Source organism: Coregonus clupeaformis, chromosome 6, assembly GCF_020615455.1.
Source record: "Coregonus clupeaformis isolate EN_2021a chromosome 6, ASM2061545v1, whole genome shotgun sequence".
In the NCBI taxonomy this organism is placed as follows: domain Eukaryota; kingdom Metazoa; phylum Chordata; class Actinopteri; order Salmoniformes; family Salmonidae; genus Coregonus; species Coregonus clupeaformis.
The window spans coordinates 4,942,162-4,965,697 of NC_059197.1; the positions used below are offsets into that span (position 1 = coordinate 4,942,162).

The 23,536-nt window shown below is 45.8% G+C and overlaps 1 pseudogene; it reads right to left on the reverse strand.

The window, feature by feature from the left end:
* Window positions 1–1,645: 1,645 nt before the first annotated feature.
* Window positions 1,646–20,304, reverse strand: LOC121567532 (annotated as a pseudogene).
* Window positions 20,305–23,536: the final 3,232 nt, after the last annotated feature.

A 23,536-nucleotide genomic window follows, 5' to 3' on the forward strand; every position in this document is an offset into this window, starting at 1 on the left:
ACATGAATTTTTTGTACAGATTTTTTCCTTTTTTTACAATAAAGATATGAAATCTATTCACTTGTTCTGGCATGTATTTTTGAGTAAGATTATCAGATTATGATTTTTATTAAAAGGCCCTGCGCAGTCAAAAATGTGATTTCCCTGTGTTTTATGTATATTTCCACACTATGAGGTTGGAATAATACTCTGAAATTGTGAAAATTATGATAATGCCCTTTTAGTTTAAGAGCTGTTTGAAAAGACGGCTGAAATTTCTGCCTGTTTTGGTGTGACAGATATTTTGCCTGCCAGGTGACATCACCAGGCGGTAAATTAGTTAATAGACCAATACGAAAAATAGTTCCAAACCTACTTGCCAATAACAACTAGTTTTCACCTCCCGACTCAGACCACTCCCAGACAGTCCTAGCAAAACCTTTGCTTGAGAAATTGCTCTTTGCTAAGATGCTATTTCTGTTTCTTTTTGAAAAGAATCACAGTAAGGTACTTAATTGTTACCCAGAAGTGATTTGATAGATAAAAATGGCTGCGTTGGACCTTTAAAATAAAGACTATAATAGAATGATATGATTGTCTGTGATAAAATTGAGTGACCCTTTGCAGCGTAATGTTAATACAATTACTTTTGTTGGTTCACAAGTACTTTATCCTCATGGCCCTGGATTAAAGAACAATCTCAGGTTACATTATTTTACTAGTCTCCTGTTTCTGCTACCGTATTATACTGGTAAGATCTTATCACACCAATGACTCTTTGTAGTCAGTCACCTGATTCCTGGTGGTGGATGAATGGGGGACTGTGACGCAACTCTGGCTAGCGTGTGATGGTCAGTGTGGTGGTCTGGACTGGAGGTGCTTGACAAACAGACACGCTACATACAGTAAATGGAGAACATGTAGGGGATTACCAGATAACATGAACACATCTTCAGTAACTACACAGCTCTGATGTTTGCTGCTAATGACATTATGTGGGAATGTTTTGAGATTGTTGTACTGTAGGCTGTCCTCTATTCAGGAAGGCTTTGTTGTTCTCGTAATTCTAAACATGGCCTAGATTGCACATTGTCTCCAAAACAAGAAGAATGACACCTACTTATAATCAATAAGACCTCCCCCGTTGAACACGCCGTCAAGACGCTTTGGAATGAGTCAACATCTGGACCAGAGGTCCTCACCTGCACTTTGTGCCACATATGAGCCAATGGAAAGCCTCCATGTCAGCGGCGGAATGAGTTCCCCATTGTGATTGGTGTCTGGAATGACCGCTTGGATCTTTGCTGCTCAGTCTGGGGTCTTTACAAAATGAATGACCACACCACAGTGCTGGAGGGGGTAGCTTTTTTTTTTTTAAGAGTGGGAGATGGGGGATGGGTGGGGTGGTCAGGAAGAGGAGATAAGAGATGTGCTTTAATTAAAAGGATGGGCTTAAAGCGATGTCCGTAATTAATCCTGCATTTTCCTAATCCCTGGAAAAGAGCAGTGACTCCTTATGGGGCTTAATCAGTCATGGTTTCATTTCAAGGCTCTGGCTGTTTTCCTTTTCACGAATCCCCGCTGCAGGCGAAAAACAAGGTGATTTCCCCCTCCCCGTTCTTTCTTCAATACATCACAAACAGACACACAAACAAACATGATAAACTATGTGGAATTTCATGCTGCTTTGTGCCTGGCTTGAGAAGACACATCTCTGCATGTACAGTTTTATTGTCAAGGACAAAAACACTTTTTGGGGAAGAACCATCCTTTACATTGACAGTTTCACAATGCACGTTGTCATTTCTCACAGTATGAAAATGTATCCACTCACTACTGTACGTCGCTTTGGATAAGAGTGTCTGCTAAACTACCAATGTAAATCAGAAGTCAGTCAAGTGTCAATGTCAAAAGCTCACCACTAATTTATCTGATGTACACGGGGCACTCTGTCTAGGGGGATGCCACTCCCTCCATGTACAGACCAGTTCTACAGGTCCATCCACCTGCCGCTGATGGAGGGAGAGATCCCGTTTGGGTGACTGAAGAGGAAACTATCATGCTCATGATAGGCCTGTTTGGCATGTCTTGGAAGCATCTGGAACAATCCCTTTGTTTTGTGCTGCAGGGCACTGATACCTGCTCTTTCATCCACATACGGCATGACATCATGCACTGAATTAACAGCAGGTCGCTGGCCGTATATCCACTAATTTGAACCTATATGATCCACCGCTACACAACCATTGAGTCACTACTTTGAATTTCCAGATAACCCCTCAAAGGCTAATCATTTTGTTCACAATCTTTTTATTACAAAATGTAAAAATCCCTCTGTGTGCTAGAAACATAAATGGACAGTCTAACAATAGCAAACAAAAAAATCTAAATTCAAAAAAGGTATGCTGCAAAAACCGTCTAGTAGGTGTGTTGTGTGCGCAGGTATAAAAAAAATTGATGTATAATGACAAATGCTTTTCGCCTGTTGAAACACTTGTTGAACTTTCAGCTGAGGTGAATGGTTACACATTGATAAATAGTCTGACTTGAAAAAAGAATGACAGAACTCAAAACTGTTACTGAGTATGTGAGTGTAGTCCTTAATGTCCCATGCACACACCTCTATTGGTGGGAATATGGTCGATCACCTTGGGCCAAAGTAGTCCACCACCCCGCTGCCCTTCATACCGTCAAAGAAGAAGAAGTTCTTGTGCGGTGTGTCTCTCTGGGAAATAGCCTGTAGAAACAAACAAACATACCAGCCAACAACACACACACACACACACTACCTGACCATCTCTCAAACTAAGCCCACAATAGCTAAGGACAGCTTTGCTGTGGGAGCTTCACCAGCTTTCCCTGCATTGCATGCATGGGGTGTACTCTAGTGTCCGCTCCACTGCGTGAGCATGGGGTGCACTGTCCGCTGCGTGATCGCTTGACTTCACCCAGTAAGATGTCTGCCGGTTGCAGGCCGTTTCATCCGGTTTCATCATTACATCATATCGTGGAGACAGACAGCCTGGCGCAGTACCATCATCCCGCTGAGAGGTTTGTCTGTACTGACTGACGTTACCTCTTCTTACCTGGCTCCATCAACTCTCAAACACAGGTAGGACTGTGACACTTCCCTTATTCTCCAATACCCAGGTCATACCCAAAACAGCCACACCAAAGAGACACACTGTCCACCTAAATCTTCCCAAAAGCCCCACAGTACTGAAACATATCAGTGGGTATTTCTGGATTGGACCCAGAATCAAGTGGAGTGGCCTGCTGTCAAGTGTTTAGCTTTCTGCCTCCCCAAAATATAACATGGTTTCTTTCTCCCCAGTGAAAGCTGCACAACAGTAAATGTGGTACAGACAGTCTAATGTGTGGTGGTTCACACTAGTTTAGAGCCAGGATGGACAGTAGAGTATGAATGATGTAAAGTCAAAGAAACTAATGAAAAGTCAATAATAACAATAATAATAACATTTAAAAAACTTGACAACCAACCTTGACAACCTCCTGTCCCAGCACGCCACCCACCACAGCACACACAGGGGCCATCTCAGAGAAGCAGTAGCTGATGACACAACACCACAACATGAGTGTCACCAACAGAAATATACAAACTCTTTCGTGTTCATAAGGATGAATTAACAATTGTCTTAATTCTGAAAAACTGAAATAGCTCAGAATGGAGCAGCCAGTTACAGATGATCTTTGATATATCTAATAACTACCATCACTGGCAGATGCAACACCCCTAAAAACAGAGTGCATTCGGAAAGTTTTCAGACCCCTTGCCTTTTTCCAAATTGTTACATTACAGCCTTATTCTAAAATGCAATCAATTGTTTTTTTCCCCTCAAACTACACACAATACCCCATAATGAAAAATCAAAAACTCTTTATAAAAAAAAAAAACACTAAAAAAACAACCTTATTTACATCCTCCCTTTCTGCATCCTTTGACTCTCTGTGTCCCCTATCCTCCCGGCCGGCTCGGTCCTCCCCTCCAGCTCCGTGGCTTGATGACTCATTGCGAGCTCACAGAACAGAGCTCCGGGCAGCGGAGCGGAAATGGAAGAAAACTAAACTCCCTGCCGACCTGGCATCTTTTCACTCCCTCCTCTCTACATTTTCTTCATCTGTTTCTGCTGCTAAGGCCACCTTCTACCACTCTAAATTCCAAGCATCTGCCTCTAACCCTAGGAAGCTCTTTGCCACATTTTCCTCCCTCCTGAATCCCCCCCCCCCTCCTCCTCTCTCTCTGTGGATGACTTCGTCAACCACTTTGAAAAGAAGGTTGACGACATCCGATCCTCGTTTGTTAAGTCTAATGACACTGCTGGTCCTGCTCACACTGCCCTACCCTATGCTTTGACTTCTTTCTCCCCTCTCTCTCCAGATAAAATCCTGCGACTTGTGACTGCAGGCCGCCCAACAACCTGCCCGCTTGACCCCATCCCCTCCTCCCTTCTCCAGACCATCTCCGGTGACCTTCTCCCCTACCTCACCTCGCTGATCAACTCATCCTTGACCGCTGGCCATGTCCCTTCCGTCTTCAAGAGAGCGAGAGTCGCTCCCCTTCTCAAAAAACCAACACTCGACCCCACTGATGTCAACAACTACAGACCAGTATCCCTTCTTTCTTTTCTTTCCAAAACTATTGAGCGTGCCGTCTTTAGCCAACTCTCTTGCTATCTCTCTCAGAATGACCTTCTTGATCCAAACCAATCAGGTTTCAGGACTGGTCATTCAACTGAGACTGCTCTTCTCTGTGTCACGGAGACTCTCCGCACTGCTAAAGCTAACTCTCTCTCCTCTGCTCTTGTCCTTCTAGACCTGTCTGCTGCCTTTGATACTGTGAACCATCAGATCCTCCTCTCCACCCTCTCCGAGCTGGGCATCTCCGGCGCGGCTCACTCCTGGATTGCGTCCTACCTGACCGGTCGCTCCTACCAAGTGGCGTGGCGAGAAGCTGTCTCCGCACCACGTGCTCTCACCACTGGTGTCCCCCAGGGCTCAGTTCTAGGCCCTCTCCTTTTCTCCCCTACACACCAAGTCACTTGGCTCTGTCATATCCTCACACGGCCTCTCCTATCATTGCTACGCTGACGATACACAACTAATCTTCTCCTTTCCCCCTTCTGATAACCAGGTGGCGAATCGCATCTCTGCATGTCTGGCAGACATATCAGTATGGATGACGGATCACCACCTCAAGCTGAACCCTGGCAAGACGGAGCTGCTCTTCCTCCCGGGGAAGGACTGCCCGTTCCATGATCTCGCCATCACGGTGGACAACTCCGTTGTGTCCTCCTCCCAGAGTGCGAAGAGCCTTGGCGTGACCCTGGACAACACCCTGTCGTTCTCCGCTAACATCAAGGCGGTGACCCGCTCCTGCAGGTTCATGCTCTACAACATTCGGAGAGTACGACCCTGCCTTACACAGGAAGCGGCACAGGTCCTAATCCAGGCACTTGTCATCTCTCGTCTGGATTACTGCAACTCGCTGTTGGCTGGCCTCCCTGCATGTGCCATTAAACCCCTACAACTCATCCAGAATGCCGCAGCCCGTCTGGTGTTCAACCTTCCCAAGTTCTCTCACGTCACCCCCTCCTCCGCACACTCCACTGGCTTCCAGTTGAAGCTCGCATCCGTTACAAGACCATGGTGCTTGCCTTTGGAGCAGCGAGGGAACGGCACCTCTGTACCTTCGGGCTCTGATCAGTCCCTACACCCAAACGAGGGCATTGCGTTCATCCACCTCTGGCCTGCTGGCTCCCTTCCTCTGCGGAAGCATAGCTCCCGCTCAGCCCAGTCAAAACTGTTCGCTGCTCTGGCACCCCAATGGTGGAACAAGCTCCCTCACGACGCCAGGACAGCGGAGTCACTCACCACCTTCCGGAGACATTTGAAACCCCACCTCTTTAAGGAATACCTGGGATAGGATAAAGCAATCCTTCTACCCCCCCCACACACACAGCGGAGTCGCTCACCACCTTCCGGAGACATTTGAAACCCCACCTCTTTAAGGAATACCTGGGATAGGATAAAGTAATCCTTCAACCCCCACCCACACACTCAGCGGAGTCACTCACCACCTTCCGGAGACATTTGAAACCCCACCTCTTTAAGGAATACCTGGGATAGGATAAAGCAATCCTTCAACCCCCCCACACACACAGCGGAGTCACTCACCACCTTCCGGAGACATTTGAAACCCCACCTCTTTAAGGAATACCTGGGATAGGATAAAGCAATCCTTCTACCCCCCCCCCACACACCCAGCGGAGTCGCTCACCACCTTCCGGAGACATTTGAAACCCCACCTCTTTAAGGAATACCTGGGATAGGATAAAGTAATCCTTCTACCCCCCACCCACACACCCTCAGCGGAGTCACTCACCACCTTCCGGAGACATTTGAAACCCCACCTCTTTAAGGAATACCTGGGATAGGATAAAGTAATCCTTCAACCCCCCACACACACAGCGGAGTCGCTCACCACCTTCCGGAGACATTTGAAACCCCACCTCTTTAAGGAATACCTGGGATAGGATAAAGTAATCCTTCTACCCCCACACAGCGGAGTCACTCACCACCTTCCGGAGACATTTGAAACCCCACCTCTTTAAGGAATACCTGGGATAGGATAAAGTAATCCTTCTACCCCCCCCACACACAGCGGAGTCACTCACCACCTTCCGGAGACATTTGAAACCCCACCTCTTTAAGGAATACCTGGGATAGGATAAAGTAATCCTTCTACCCCCCCCCCAAATTGTAAAGTGGTCATCCCACTGGCTATAGGGTGAACGCACCAATTGGTGAGTCGCTCTGGATAAGAGCGTCTGCTAAATGACGTAAATGTGCCCTTGAGCAAGGCCCTTAACCCTAATTGCTCCTGTAAGTCGCTCTGGATAAGAGCGTCTGCTAAATGACTAAAATGTAAATGTAAATAAGTATTCAGACCCTTTGCTATGAGACTCGAAATTGAGCTCAGGTGCATCCTGTTTCCATTGATCATCCTTGAGATGTTTCTACAACTTGATTGAAGTCCACCTGTGGTAAATTGAATTGGACATGAATTAGAAAGGCACACACCTGTCTATATAAAGGTCCCACAGTTGACAGTGCATGTCAGAGCAAAAACCAAGCCAGGAGGTCGAAGGAATTGTCCGCAGAGCTCCGAGAGAGGATTGTGCCGAGGCACAGATCTGGGGAAGGGTACCAAAACATTTCTGTGGCATTGAAGGTCCCCAAGAACAAAATGGCCTCCATCATTCTTAAATGGAAACAATTTGGAACCACCAAAACTCTTCCTAGAGCTGGCAGCCCGGCCAAACTGAGCAATTGAGGAAGAAGGACCTTGGTCAGGGAGGTGACCAAGAACCTGATGGTCACTCTGACAGAGCTCCAGAGTTCCTCTGTGGAGATGGGAGAACCTTCCAGAAGGACAACCATCTCTGCAGCACTCCACCAATCAGGCCTTTATGGTAGAGTGGCCAGACAGAAGCCACTCCTCAGTAAAAGGCACATGACAGCCCGCTTGGAGTTTGCCAAAAGGCACCTAAAGGACTCAGAATATGAGAAACAAGATTCTCTAGTCTGATGAAACCAAGATTGAACACACTTTGGCCTGAATGCCAAGCATCACGTCTGGAGGAAACCTGGAACCATCCCTACGGTGAAGCATGGTGGTGGCAGCATCATGCTATGGGGATGTTTTTCAGCGGCAGGGACTGGGAGACTAGTCAGGATCAAGGGAAAGATTAATGGAGCAAAGTACAGAGAGATCTTTGATGAAAACCTGTTCCATAGCGCTCAGGACCTCGGACTGGGGTGAAGGTTCACCTTCCAACAGGACAACGACCCTAAGCACACAGCAAAGACAACGCACAAGTGTCCTTGAGTAGCCCAGCCAGAGCCTGGACTTGAACCTGATCGAACATCTCTGGAAAGACCTAAAAATAACTGTGCAGCAACGCTCCCCATCCAACCTGACAGAGCTTGAGAGGACCTGCAGAGAAGAATGGGAGAAAGTCCCCAAATACAGGTGTGCCAAGCTTGTAGCATCATACGTAGTGTCATACCCAAGAAGACTCGATGCTGTAATCGCTGCCAAAGGTACCTCAACAAAGTACTGAGTAAAGGGTCTGAATACTTACAGTGAGGGAAAAAAGTATTTGATCCCCTGCTGATTTTGTACGTTTGCCCACTGACAAAGACATGATCAGTCCATAATTTTAATGGTAGGTTTATTTGAACAGTGAGAGACAGAATAACAACAAAAGAATTCAGAAAAACGCATGTCAAAAATGTTATAAATTGATTTGTATTTTAATGAGGGAAATAAGTATTTGACCCCCTCTCAATCAGAAAGATTTCTGGCTCCCAGGTGTCTTTTATACAGGTAACGAGCTGAGATTAGGAGCACACTCTTAAAGGGAGTGCTCCTAATCTCAGTTTGTTACCTGTATAAAAGACACCTGTCCACAGAAGCAATCAATCAGATTCCAAACTCTCCACCATGGCCAAGACCAAAGAGCTCTCCAAGGATGTCAAGGACAAGATTGTAGACCTGGAATGGGCTACAAGACCGTCGCCAAGCAGCTTGGTGAGAAGGTGACAACAGTTGGTGCGATTATTCGCAAATGGAAGAAACACAAAATAACTGTCAATCTCCCTCGGCCTGGGGCTCCATGCAAGATCTCACCTCGTGGAGTTGCAATGATCATGAGAACAGTGAGGAATCAACCCAGAACTACACGGGAGGATCTTGTCAATGATCTCAAGGCAGCTGGGACCAGTCACCAAGAAAACAATTGGTAACACACTATGCCGTGAAGGACTGAAATCCTGCAGCGCCCGCAAGGTCCCCCTGCTCAAGAAAGCACATATACAGGCCCGTCTGAAGTTTGCCAATGAACATCTGAATGATTCAGAGGAGAACTGGGTGAAAGTGTTGTGGTCAGATGAGACCAAAATGGAGCTCTTCGGCATCAACTCAACTCGCCGTGTTTGGAGGAGGAGGAATGCTGCCTATGACCCCAAGAACACCATCCCCACCGTCAAACATGGAGGTGGAAACATTATGCTTTGGGGGTGTTTTTCTGCTAAGGGGACAGGACAACTTCACCGCATCAAAAGGGACGATGGACGGGGCCATGTACCGTCAAATCTTGGGTGAGAACCTCCTTCCCTCAGCCAGGGCATTGAAAATGGGTCGTGGATGGGTATTCCAGCATGACAATGACCCAAAACACACGGCCAAGGCAACAAAGGAGTGGCTCAAGAAGAAGCACATTAAGATCCTGGAGTGGCCTAGCCAGTGTCCAGACCTTAATCCCATAGAAAATCTGTGGAGGGAGCTGAAGGTTTGAGTTGCCAAACGTCAGGCTCGAAACCTTAATGACTTGGAGAAGATCTGCAAAGAGGAGTGGAACAAAATCCCTCCTGAGATGTGTGCAAACCTGGTGGCCAACTACAAGAAACATCTGACCTCTGTGATTGCCAACGAGAGTTTTGCCACCAAGTACTAAGTCATGTTTTGCAGAGGGGTCAAATACTTATTTCCCTCATTAAAATGCAAATCAATTCATAACATTTTTGACATGCGTTTTTCTGGATTTTTTGTTGTTATTCTGTCTCTCACTGTTCAAATAAACCTACCATTAAAATTATATAGACTGATCATGTCTTTGTCAGTGGGCAAACGTACAAAATCAGCAGGGGATCAAATACTTTTTTCCCTCACTGTATGTAAATGTGATATTTAAGTTATTTATTTTTAATAAAAACCTGTTTTTCTTTGTCATTATGGGGTATTGTGTGTAGATTGATGAAGAAAAAAACAATTTATTCAATTTTAGAATAAGGCTGTAACATAACAAAATGTGGAATACTTTCCAAATGCACTGTATTACTAACAGTCCAACTTAACATGTGAACGGCTGTCAAGTGATGCACCATGTGGTGGAATCTGGGTTGAATTGAGCCAGTCACCTGACAAAGTCGTGAGGCAGCAGCTCGCTACTCAGCCCCATGGCCTCCAGGACGTCATCACGGATCTGTCTCAGGAGCGTGGCATCTGCCTCAAAGCTTTGTGGGTGGGGGTCACGACCTTTGTCAGTACGGAACTTCAGCAGTACTGTGGGAAAGAAGAGAGGAACACATGAAGAGAGAGTGAACAATAGAACGTGGTGGAGAAGTGCTGGAAACCAGAGAAGACACACAGAAGAAGCTCTGATTTGATGTGTTACGTTGCTACATATACTGAGATGCATTTCCATACAACACAGAATATGTTACTGTGGAAATGTTGGTGGGGTTGTGATTCTATCACTTGCTGGAATGACACTGGCTGGCAAAAAAAAAAAAAAAAAGTAAAACAAATTGAAACACACACTTCCAATTACATACTGATAATCTTGTGGAAACGGTGTGCAATCAGATCTTTATCTGTGTTGTACCACAGACGATTGACAGTGGCAATCAACGTACCACAAGTGTTGTGCCAACGAACCTCTTCATTTGAATGAAGAGCAGTTTTTGATCAGTTTGACAGGGCCGTGATCAGACATCTATGACTCATGTCCTTGTCCTGTCAGCACGCACCACCAGTACTACACCCATCCTGTGTGAGACCGTGGGAAGATGTGTCAATATGAGGAGGATGTGGTTTGGAGTCTGAATATTACTAAAAGGGATATAATAAAAGGAGCGAGATGGACGTACCGTTGCAACTGAGACGTTTTAAGTTCTAAACCCCCCTTTAAGCCCGGCAGCTCTCCTCACCCCCTCAGTGTTAAAACAGGTGTCATCACTTCCTCTCTTTAGCTGTCCATCAAACACATCATGGAGCCCAGTCCGCCCACGGCTATTTCCACTACACTAACACCTCGCACGCATACACACATAAAAAACCCAACATCAATCACCATCATCACATGAATCATCACCCTCAACTAAATATTCTCTCACCCACTGAATTTCATAGAATTATCTCAAAATCTGCCACAGACTGGCACAATATGTAAGTGTACAAAGACATCTGTGCAAAGTAAACATTGTCTTAAAAGAGTAGTCTGGGACATCCTTGATCAGATTCAAACAGGGATGAACCAAAAACAACACATTCAAATTATATTAACTAAATCAAAGTTGAGGGAAAACAGTAATGTGCCCCCACGCCTGTGCTGCCTTCCATTCCTCCGGAGGGGTTACGGTTGGATACAGTAGGCTAACCCCCGACCCCTGGGACACAGAGGAGCTGTAACACAGCCTGTAACAGAGGAAGCACCACTTCCTCAAGAGCAGCTCAGTCGAGAGATACCACTATGTCTAGACCTAATTATAGAAACCCAAATACTGTAAGACACCTCTGAAAACGACAAAAACAAACAAATTCTTTCCTTTCCGGCTGTTATATTAATATTAGCCAACAACAGGGGCTAGAGTAGGCAGCCTTGCGGATGAATGTCGTGGGTGGTGGCTAGCTGTTTGTTTCTCTGTTCTAAAGTCACACACGACTGGCCAAGGAGAGCCTGTGATGGAAACAGAGCCATGTTAAGAGGGTCTATGAAACCAGGTGAAGGCTATTAAAGGGACCAAATCAGACTAGAAGGAACAGGGTGCAATGCTACAACAACCAAAACAGGAAGGGAGGAATGGTGGTGGGCGATATCAATGGAGCTGCAGACGCTCACGTATAGAGGGCATCAATCTATAGCGCCACTGCTTCGTATGGCAAAAGAAAAAGACGTGATGGCAGCCAGCTACTGCTCTAACTCTCTTTTATCAAATAGGTATTTATATCCAATGGCTTTGTGAAAGGTGCAGGTACCATGTAGCAGGAAGTAGTCCACGGGGGTGCGCGTCAGGCTGCTCTTGGCCTTCTCATTTGTCCAATCCACTTCCAGAGCCACTTTCAAGGAGCAGAAGCTGGCCGTCTGTTCAGTAGGGATAGAGAGAGCGCCAAAGGGCAAGGAACATGACATCATTAGATGTGGAGGAGGATAACATTCAATACATTGATAAAACTCTAATTGAGCTATTTTTATACAGCGCTCACCTTTTTGATCATGGTGGTCAACCTTTGGATTCTTGGCCTCAGGTCCATCATTGGACTCCTCTGTTTTGGCCTTGACTACTTTGGGCTTCTCCCTGGATGGGGCATCAAAACAAGGGACAGATGAGCATAAGTATAACTGATGATTAATCAAGACAAGTAAATTAAACAGACACAAGACAATCACACACAACACTTACTCAACATAGTTGTGCTCCTGGCCAAGGTCGGAGAACATGTATCCATGGTAACCAAAGACGTCGCCACAGAAGACCTTGATGTTGTGCTGGGCACAGAGTTGGTCCACGCGCACCATCAGATCTCTGGAGCAGCCGGTCAGACACACCTGAGAGCAATAAGGGAGGGCAGGACAAAGTCAGAGAGAGCAGCTAAAACTACAACTCCCATGGTGCTAACTACACTACATGACCCAGAGTATGTGGACATTTGCTCATTGAACATCTCATTCCAAAATCATGGGCATTAATATGGAGTTGGTCCCCCATTTGCTTCTAGAACAGCCTCCAATCTTCTGGGAAGGCTTTCCACTAGATGTTGGAACATTGCTGCGGGCACTGATGTTTTGCGATTAGGCCTGGCTTGCAGTCAGAGTTCCAATTCATCCCAAAGGTGTTCGATGGGGTTGAGGTCAGGGCTCTGTGCAGGCCAGTCAAGTTCTTTCACACCGATCTCGAAAAACAATTTCTGTATGGACCTCGCTTTGTGCACGGGGGCATTGTCATACTGAAACAGGAAAGGGCCTTCCCCAAACTGTTGCCAAAACGTTGGAAGCACGGAATCGTCTAGAATGTCATTGTATGCTGTAATGTTAAGATGTCCATTCACTGGAACAAAGGGGCCTAGCCCGAACCATGAAAAACAGCCCCAGACCATTATTCCTCCTCCACCAAACTTTACAGTTGGCACTACGCATTGGGGCAGGTAGCATTTTCCTGGCATCCGCCAAACCCAGATTTGTCTGTCGGACTGCCAGATGGTGAAGCGTGATTAATCACTCCAGAGAACGCGTTTCCACTGCTCCAGAGTCCAATGGCAGCGAGCTTTACACCACTCCAGCCGACGCTTGGCATTGCGCATGGTGATCTTAGGCTTGTGTGCAGCTGCTCGGCCATGGAAACCCATTTCATGAAGCTCCCGACAACCAGTTATTGTGCTGACGTTACTTTCAGAGGCAGTTTGGAACTCTGTAGTGAGTGTTGCAACTGAGGACAGACTATTTTTACGCGCTTCAGCACTCAGCAGTCTCGTTCTGTGAGCTTGTGTGGCTTATCACTTCGCAGCTGAGCTGTTGTTGCTCCTAGACCTTTCCACTTCACAATAACAGCACTTACAGTTGACTGGGGCAGCTCTATCTGGGCAGAAATTTTACTAACTGACTTGTTGGAAAGGTGGCATCCTATGACGGAGCCACATTGAAAGTGGCTCCGTCACCAATGCTTATCTATGGAAATTGCATGGCTGTGTGCTCGATTTTATACACCTGTCAGGGGGTGTCCACATACTTTTGCATTACAGTGTACATGTTCATTGAGAGACTTTGCAGGGAATGTGATTACAAAGTACTTGATGATGAACAAGTAGGCCTAACTCTACATTTACGTGCACACACACACACACACACACACACACCTCCACCATAGCCATCCTTAAACAACAACCTACTCCTTCAGTTACCCCCCTTGAACATCACACCCACCAGCTTCTACAACAGACGCCCTGTCCTTCTGACACAAAACATGTTCAAGTAAACAAAATCGAAGAATCGACTAGTTTGTTCTATCTGAACAGGGTGGGAAAAGAGAATTGGCCTTAATAAACAACTGACACTTGGGCTGGGTCCATCTTATCCTCCAGACCAAACTCAGCACACCACACTTGGCTAGAGATAAGGGGCTGTCTGGCAGCTGACGGGCATCTGTCTGTGGCATCCCTGACATGGGTGAGTGGTACACGCTGGTCCCTCCCGGAACACAAAGTACCACAATGTTGGGAGGTGCCAGCATCGAATTCACTACACGCGCCAGTGTTTTTCCAAGGGCAGCTTATTGACGTGTTACTGCATGGTTGAAGTTGTTTTTAATTGCTGTGCCCTTAGCTAATGAAGATGGATAGACTAATCATCAAAGCTGGGTGCATGCTTGATGATTGAAAAATGGACTGGAGATCTTCCTTAAACCACACACCTCAACAGGAAGAAGGTATTATGGGGGAAGGGGGACCCTTACAGACTACTATGGAAGTCCTATTGGCGTTAGTTATCAGCTACAAAAAGGCAAGCCCTCTGTGTTGTGGCACTGGCGATAGACACTGAGGGAGACCCTGGCTGGACATGTTGAGTTACTGCTGCTGGTGTAGTTCATTAGAGGGGATTGGCAGTGGGAACTGGGAGTGCTGGCACTGGCAGGCCAGAGGGGACAGGGCTTTTTAGCAGTCTGGCCAGCCGTACTATCTGTCGGTCTGTCTCTCCACAGATCCTCCCTCCCTTTGAAGGAGGCGTGCAGCTCGGGCGCCTCCTCCCGATGGCCTCCGGCAAGGACTTTGTGAAGAGGGACACTGAGCTGGATTGTTTGAGAGGCGAAGGAGAGAGGGAGTGAAAAGAAGGAAGCAAGGAAAGGGGGTGGGGGTTATATAGCTTATCTGTACAATGGAACCTAACAACGGAGAATGGGTCTGGTAGGAGGTGAAGGGAGAAGTAAAGTGATAGACATGCAGAGAATGAGTGGTTATGATAGACTCAATGAGAGTACATGAGTGAGAATAGGGAGAGTATACCAGTATGCTGAGTGAAGTAAATGAGAGAGTTTGTTTGTTTGTTGTGGGTGTGAATTGTTGCCTCAAATTATCTCTAAAAGACAAAAACACCTGCAAACTCTCTCGGGATCAAAACTATAATCCAGACATATCAATCCCTCAGTCCAAAACACGGTGACTAAAAAGAGCAGCCCCTTGTCATGTATTGCAGCAAATTTCAACAAGTTCCAGTTTCCCAGTGCTGCGCCACACAGACAAGACATATCCGTAGCTAGCAGATAAAAGAGGCTACCAGTCTACAGCACGGCCCACTCCGCCTCCCCCTCCTCCTGAACTTCCATTAGCACTCCCCCCGGGACGCTTCCGCCGTTTCTCCGCCACAGACAGACTGGGGAAGCAGATCGTTTGTGCTTTGAAAATCCCTGAGCATCTGATGAAGAGTCTCTTCAAAACCCCACCACTACACGATTCAGAGCAGAGCACTTTAGACAGCTTGCTTTGCAGTGTGTCTGGAACCAAACGCCACAGGAAAGCTATGTTTCTACTTGTTAGCTGTTCAGACAAAAGTTAGATAAATATATTTATCTCCAAACTCGAGGGTCTTTATTTTTTGTAATTTTTTCCCCCTACTGGCACCTGTCAATTCCTTCACTCCGTCAATGTAGAAATAATATTTATATGCATCATATTATGAATCGCTTTACCTACTTCCCCAGTCAGATGAACTTGTGGATACAATTTGTATGTCTCTGTGTGCAGTTTGAAGGAAGTTGCTAAATAGCGTTAGCGCAATTACTGGAAGTCTATTGTAACTGCTAGCATGCTAGTAGATACCATAGACATCCAGTCATTGCGCTAACACTAGTTAGCATTGGCTCATGAAACTACCTCTAACTTCCTTCATATTGAATGCAGAGACATACAAATGTTATCCATGAGTTCATCTGACTCTGGGGAAGTAGATAAAGGGCTTCATTGCCAAAATCCTGAAGTATCCCTTTTAACAGGGATATCCAATGAAAAACACTTGTTATCACTAAGTTTCGTGAACAAAGTGCAACTACATGCAATGGAACTCATCATCAGTCAAAAACGGCTTAAATCTGCAGAAAAAATACATAAAGATCTGTGCAAAACAGGTGCTATACTGGCATTGGTCTGCTGCAGAGGGTGGTACAGTCTTCCCAACGTATCACTGGGGGTACACTGCCTGCCCTCCAGGACACCTACAGCACCCGATGTCACAGGAAGGCCAAAATGATCAACCACCCGAGTCACGGCCTGTTCACCCCGCTATTACATTTATATTTTAGTAATTTAGCAGACGCTCTTATCCAGAGCAACTTACAGTTAGTGAGTGCATACATTTTTCATACTGGCCCCCCGTGGGAATCGAACCCACAACCCTGGCATTGCAAGCACTACCAACTGAGCTACACGGGACCGCTATCATCCAGAAGGCGAGGTCAGTACAGGTGCATCAAAGCTGAAACCCGAGAGACTGAAAAACAGCTTCTATCTCAAGGCCATCAGACTGTTAAATAGCCTTCACTAGCCGGCTACCACCCGGCTACTCAACCCTGCACCTTAGAGGTTGCTGCCCTATATAAACTCAGCAAAAAAAGAAACGTCCCCTTTTCAGGACCCTGTCTTTCAAAGATAATTCGCAAAAACCCAAATAACTTCACAGATCTTCATTGTAAAGGGTTTAAACACTGCGGGACATCACACCTGCGAGACAGGTACAGGATGGCAACAACAACTGCCTGAGTTACACCAGGAACGCACAATCCCTCCATCAGTGCTCAGACTGTCCACAATAGGCTGAGAGAGGCTGGACTGAGGGCTTGTAGGCCTGTTGTAAGGCAGGTCCTCACCAGACATCACCGGCAACAACATCGCCTATGGGTACAAACCCACCGTCGCTGGACCAGACAGGACTGGCAAAAAGTGCTCTTCACTGACGAGTCACAGTTTTGTCTCACCAGGGGTGATGGTCGGATTTGCGTTTATCGTCGAAGGAATGAGCGTTACACCGAGGCCTGTACTCTGGAGCGGGATTGATTTGGAGGTGGAGGGTCCGTCATGGTCTGGGGCAGTGTGTCACAGTATCATTGGACTGAGCTTGTCGTCATTGCAGGCAATCTCAACGCTGTGCATTACAGGGAAGACATCCTCCTCCCTCATGTGGTACCCTTCCTGCAGGCTCATCCTGACATGACCCTCCAGCATGACAATGCCACCAGCCATACTGCTCGTTCTGTGCGTGATTTCCTGCAAGACAGGAATGTCAGTGTTCTGCCATGGCCAGCGAAGAGCCCGGATCTCAATCACATTGAGCAAGTCTGGGACCTGTTGGATCGGAGGATGAGGGCTAGGGCCATTCCCCCCCAGAAATGTTCGGGAACTTGCAGGTGCCTTGGTGGAAGAGTGGGGTAACATCTCACAGCAAGAACTGGCAAATCTGGTGCAGTCCATGAGGAGGAGATGCACTGCAGTACTTAATGCAGCTGGTGGCCACACCAGATACTGACTGTTACTTTTGATTTTGACCCCTCCTTTGTTCAGGGACACATTATTCCATTTATGTTAGTCACATGTCTGTGGAACTTGTTCAGTTTGTCTCAGTTGTTGAATCTTGTTATGTTCATACAAATATTTACACATGTTAAGTTTGCTGAAAATAAACGCAGTTGACAGTGAGAGAACGTTTCTTTTTTTGCTGAGTTTACATAGACATGGAATCACTGGCCACTTTAATAATGTTCACATACTGCTTTACTTATCTCATATGTATATACTGTATTCTATTCTACTGTATTTTGTCAATGCCACTCCGACATTGCTCGTCCTAATATTGATATATTTCTTCATTCCATTCTTTTACTTTTAGATGTGTGTATTGTTGTGAATTGTTATATACTACTGCACTGTTGGAGCTAGGAACACAAGCATTTCCCTACGCTCGTAATAACATCTGCTAAATATATGTATGTGACCAATAAAATTTGATTTGATTTGCCCAGAGCAACATGTAGTAAGAATGGTGTAAACGCACCACCTAGTGGCCATTTAGGGTAACAAAATAATGAACAAAAGTAATCTTGACACTAGGCCGATCCTGCACTACTGTACTCACTGCCTCAAATTGAAGGAAGAATTAATCTGGTTTGGTCTCCAACCTGTCTGTGTCTGCCTTCACCTCCACCATGGGGTTGAGGTACTGGGCCCGCTCCAGGGAGGCCTGTGCTCGGTTCTGGCCTTGAGTGCTCACTGGAATCAGGAACTGGGCTCGGCATAACTCCTCCGTCACCTGAGAAGCAAGGGAGCAGAAATAGTTAGTGGTTTGTAGAATTAATGTATATTGTCCTGCAATTTTCTCAGCGTTTCACTCCACCATTAGCCTACTTGGGAAGGTTCCCTCTCACCATGCCTCTGCCGAGTCCCCAACAACCGGATGTTCCGGTTTTCAGGGTGAAAAAGAAAAGGAAAGCCGCACACTCTAGGAGCTCAGATGCAATAATTTAATATCCTAATAACCAACGTTTCGACAGACAAGCTGTCTTCATCAGGGTATAATGACAAACACTGCGGGTCACTAGTTTATATAGTGTCAAAGGACACACGCAGGTGTCTGTAATCATGGCCGGGTGTGGCCTAATAGCATTGGCCAATTCACAGATAAAAACAACATACAAAAAACATGGATAGCATATGATCATAGATACTTGGCTACATAGGCCCACAACATTTACAATGAATAGCAAAATCACAAGAATGGCTCCAAATCAAAGTCTACGTTGAGACCGAAGGGAGCAAGGGTCTTTAAATTAAAGATCCAGGCAGCCTCTCGTTTTAACAATAAGTTGTCGAGGTCACTCCCTCTCCTAGGGAGGGTGACCTGTTCGATGCCGATATAACGTAGGGAAGAAATCGAGTGGTTCGCTTCCAAAAAGTGGGCAGCGACTGGGTATGTCGAGTTTTTGCACCTAATGGTTTTTTAATTCGCGCTTTGTTTTACCCACATAATTTTTACCACAAGGACAAGTTATAAGATAAATAACTGCCTTAGTGGAGCACGTAATAACACCTTTGATTGGGATCTGTTTCCCTGTTTGGGGGTTTGAAGGATCTACATTTGTAAGTGCCATTGCATTGAGCGCAGCCGTTACACTTGTAGTTTCCATCCGGTAGCGGTGCAAATAGATGTTGTGCAGGGATATTTAGGGGTGGTAAATCAGAGTTTACCAATTGATCTCTGAGATTTCTGCCCCGCGAGAATACAACCAAGGGAGGGTCTGAAAACACATTACCAATACTGTCATCGGATCTTAGAATGTGCCAATGTTTGTGAACGATTCCCTTAATTTGTTCAGAGCACTTTGAATAGCGTGTAGTTAGAACGCAAGAATGCTTCTTTTTGCAAGACTGTCATTGAAAGAGATCAGGTCTCGATTTGTTTTGAATTTTCTCAATGGCAGTATTAATCTCACCATTTTTGTACCCCCTCTCCTTGAATTTTCTTTGCGTCTCAGCCATATTACGGTCGAAGTCTGATTGTTTTTTTACAAATTATTTTGATTCGACAGAATTGGCTGTAGGGCAAACTGTTTTTCAAGGGAAGCGGATGACAACTATCAGCCCTCAACAAACTGTTACGATCAGTAGGTTTCCTGTAAAGATCAGTGTATAGAACGGTTTTCAGGGTGAACAGAAAGAGCCTGTGACGCTACTTCCGCTATTGGACGTTAAAGTCCAAGCTCCATCTTAACTCCTCCTCCACATTTACTGGATTGGTTGGACAGTGCAAAAGAGAACCTCCCCCAACAGTTTTTTCCCCTTCTCCTCAAGACCAGTATGTAGTTTCAGGTGTTTATTTTACGCCTGCTACTTTAGGTTACCTCTGACCTAACTCTGTTACACCCCCCTCTTTGTGTTTGTGTATTGTGGTCTATACCAGTTCGTGGTCCAGCAGGGTCAGCACCTTCACTCCAGCCAGGATGAGATATTTGGCCACCTCAGCCCCACCAGGAGCACACGAGACCCCCGCAGTCTAGAACAGATGCAGATGGCGCACACCTTTATTAGCTATGTGGCGCCATCATACAATAAGGGGTAGAAAGCCTTCAAGACAAAATATGCATGCTTTGTGCAGATTGATAAATGATGTAAACATCAACATTTGCAGTGTTTTCCAATCCATTCTTGCTGTGGGACCCCAGCGGGTGCACATTTGTTTTAGCCGAGAACGAACATATCTGATTCAGCTGGTTAGCTAATAGCTACCTCTTTTGTGCATCCAGACCCCATAGTCGGATCTGCCGGTCATACTGAGCAGCTTCTTCCTCGCTAATGATCGATTCCTCCTTCTCAATCATGTCTATCATCTAAACTGGTTTATTTGTCTAGTTTAACAGTAATGGGATTAATATTTCCCTTTTTAAATTCGGGGAGAGTATCGCTGATTTGAACGGACGCTGGATGATGACGTTATCTTCTTCTTTGGTATTATGGCGGTCCGCAAACAAATGTTATAGGTGCATGCCGCCATCTACTGTATTGGCTGTGTATCAGCCTACTATTCTGTAGTAACAATTCATTACATTTTGTGAAAAAATTCCCCTACCAACTAACCCTACACCCATTAAAACCTCATCACTATTCCACTACTTTGGTCCTATCTGATCCTGCACCAAGCCAGCAGCCTGGGAGTACGGGACACTATCGTTCAAAACACCTTGTAACTCTTCTGCAGTAAAATCTCGTACGCTCAAGTACTTATTTGCAGCTGCCACCACAACATCTATCCTCTGTGATTTACATTCCATTCCTGCGGTTCAGTTGACAACCATGGCCATGAATGCCAAAAAAACAATCTTACCAAAGCACGTTATTCCTATCACTCTCTATTGACCTCGACCTACTCACAGGGATCCTCTTAGGATCCCTCACCCTGCCCTTACAAAAAAAGATTGCAGTTTTGAAACTGCAGTAAAAGTGCAGTAACTGCAGTCGACTGTGGTATTTTGGAAGCAGTAATTTCACAATGTGTACTGCCGTTATACTGCACTTTGACTGCAATCATTTTCCGTAAGGGTGGACCCATCTTCCTCTACATTTACATTTACATAATTTAGCAGACGCTCTTATCCAGAGCGACATACAGTTAGTGCATACATTATTCTTTTTATTTATTTTCATACTGGCCCCCCGTGGAAATCGAACCCACAACCCTGGCGTTGCAAACACCATGCTCTACCAACTGAGCTACCTCCCTGCCGGCCATTCCCTCCCCTACCCTGGACGACGCTGGGCCAATTGTGCGCCGCCCCATTGGTCTCCCGGTTGCGGCCGGCTACAGCAGAGCTTGGATTCGAACCAGGATCTCTAGTGGCACAGCTAGCACTGCGATGCAGTGCCTTAGACCACTGCGCCACTCGGGAGGTTACTACTCCCTTCAGTGCCTCAGCATATGACACCTTCTGCATTACTCTGATCCTGGCAACCTCAACCTGCTTTTCTGGTAAAAACTCTGCATCAAAACTCAGAAGTACAAACAGTGTCTTCTCTGTTCCACCACCCTCTCCACCGGGTCTGTGTTGCACCAAATGGTGGGCGTCACAGACACCAGGAATCTTCAACTTCAGTTGAACCTCCTCAATACTTAACGCCACTCCAGTTATCACTCCTTTCAACGGCACCCTGCTCTGGAGAGGTAAGCAAGTCACAGTTCTTCTCCCCAGTCGCGTGGTGAGGAGCACGATTCAAATTTGAGTCACTTTCATCGACCCAACATTCCCCAAACTCTTCTCCACCTAACCTGACACCACATATGGATCAGCCAGAAGGCAAGGATCCATTCTCTCCAAAAATCTCACTCCCACTGGGCAAAAACAAATATACCCTGTATCAGTTATTAGGGGCCTTATCAGACCAGAGCTTTCTAGACATCTGTTGAGAAGTAGAGTTGAAGTCGGAAGTTTACATACACTTAGGTTGGAGTCATTAAAACTCATTTTTCAACCAAGTAATTTTTCCAACAATTGTTTACAGACAGATTATTTCACTTATAATTCACTATATCACAATTCCAGTGGGTCAGAAGTTTACATACACTAAGTTGACTGTGCCTTTAAACAGCTTGGAAAATTCCAGAAAATGATGTAATGGCTTTAGAAGCTTCTGATAGGCTAATTGACATCATTTGAGTCAATTGGAGGTGTACCTGTGGATGTATTTCAAGGCCTACCTTCAAACTCAGTGCCTCTTTGCTTGACATCATGGGAAAATCAAAAGAAATCAGCCAAGACCTCAGAAAATATATTGTAGACCTTCACAAGTCTGGTTCATCCTTGGGAGCAATTTCCAAATGCCTGAAGGTACCACGTTAATCTGTACAAACAATAGTATGCAAGTATAAACACCATGGGACCACGCAGCCGTCATACTGCTCAGGAAGGAGACGCGTTCTGTCTCCTAGAGATGAACGTACTTTGGTGCGAAAAGTGCAAATCAATCCTAGAACAACAGCAAAGGACCTTGTGAAGATGCTGGAGGAAACGGGTACAAAAGTATCTACATCCACAGTAAAACGAGTCCTATATCGACATAACCTGAAAGGCCGCTCAGCAAGGAAGAAGCCACTGCTCCAAAACCGCCATAAAAAAGCCAGACTACGGTTTGCAACTGCACATGGCATGCAAGCCGAAGAACACCATCCCAAACGTGAAGCACAGGGGTGGCAAAATCATGCTGTGGGGGTGCTTTGCTTCAGGAATGACTGGTGTACTTCACAAAATAGATGGCATCATGAGGAAGGAAAATTATGTGGATATATTGAAGCAACATCAGTCAGGAAGTTAAAACTTAGTCACAAATGGGTCTTCCAAATGGACAATGACCCCAAGCATACTTCCAAAGTTGTGGCAAAATGGCTTAAGGACAACAAAGTCAAGGTATTGGAGTGGCCATCACAAAGCCCTGACCTCAATTCTATAGAAAATGTGTGGGCAGAACTGAAAAAGCATGTGCGAGCAAGGAGGCCTACAAACCTGACTCAGTTACACCAGCTCTGTCAGGAGGAATGGGCCAAAATTCACTCAACTTATTGTGGGAAGCTTGTGGAAGGCTACCCAAAACAATTGACCCAAGTTAAACAATTTAAAGGCAATGCTACCAAATACTAATTGAGTGTATGTAAACTTCTGACCCACTGGGAATGTGATGAAAGAAATAAAAGCTGAAATAATTCATTCTCTACTATTATTCTGACATTTCACATTCTTAAAACTCCTGAGTGGCGCAGTGGTCTAAGGCACTGCATTGCAGTGCTAACTGTGCCACTAGAGATCCTGGTTCGAATCCAGGCTCTGTCGCAGCCGGCCGCGACCGGGAGACTCATGGGCGGTGCACAATTGGCCCAGCGTCGTCCAGGGTAGGGGAGGGAATGGCTGGCAGGGATGTAGCTCAGTTGATAGAGCATGGCTTTTGCAACGCCAGGGTTGTGGGTTTGATTCCCACGGGGGGCCAGTATAAAAAAGTAATATGTATTCACTAACTGTAAGTCGCTCTGGATAAGAGCGTCTGCTAAATGACTAAAATGTAAATGTAAAATAAAGTGGTGATCCTAACTAACCTAAGACAGGGAATTTTTACTAGGATTAAATGTCAGGAATTGTGAAACTGAGTTTAAATGTATTTGGCTAAGGTGTATGTAAA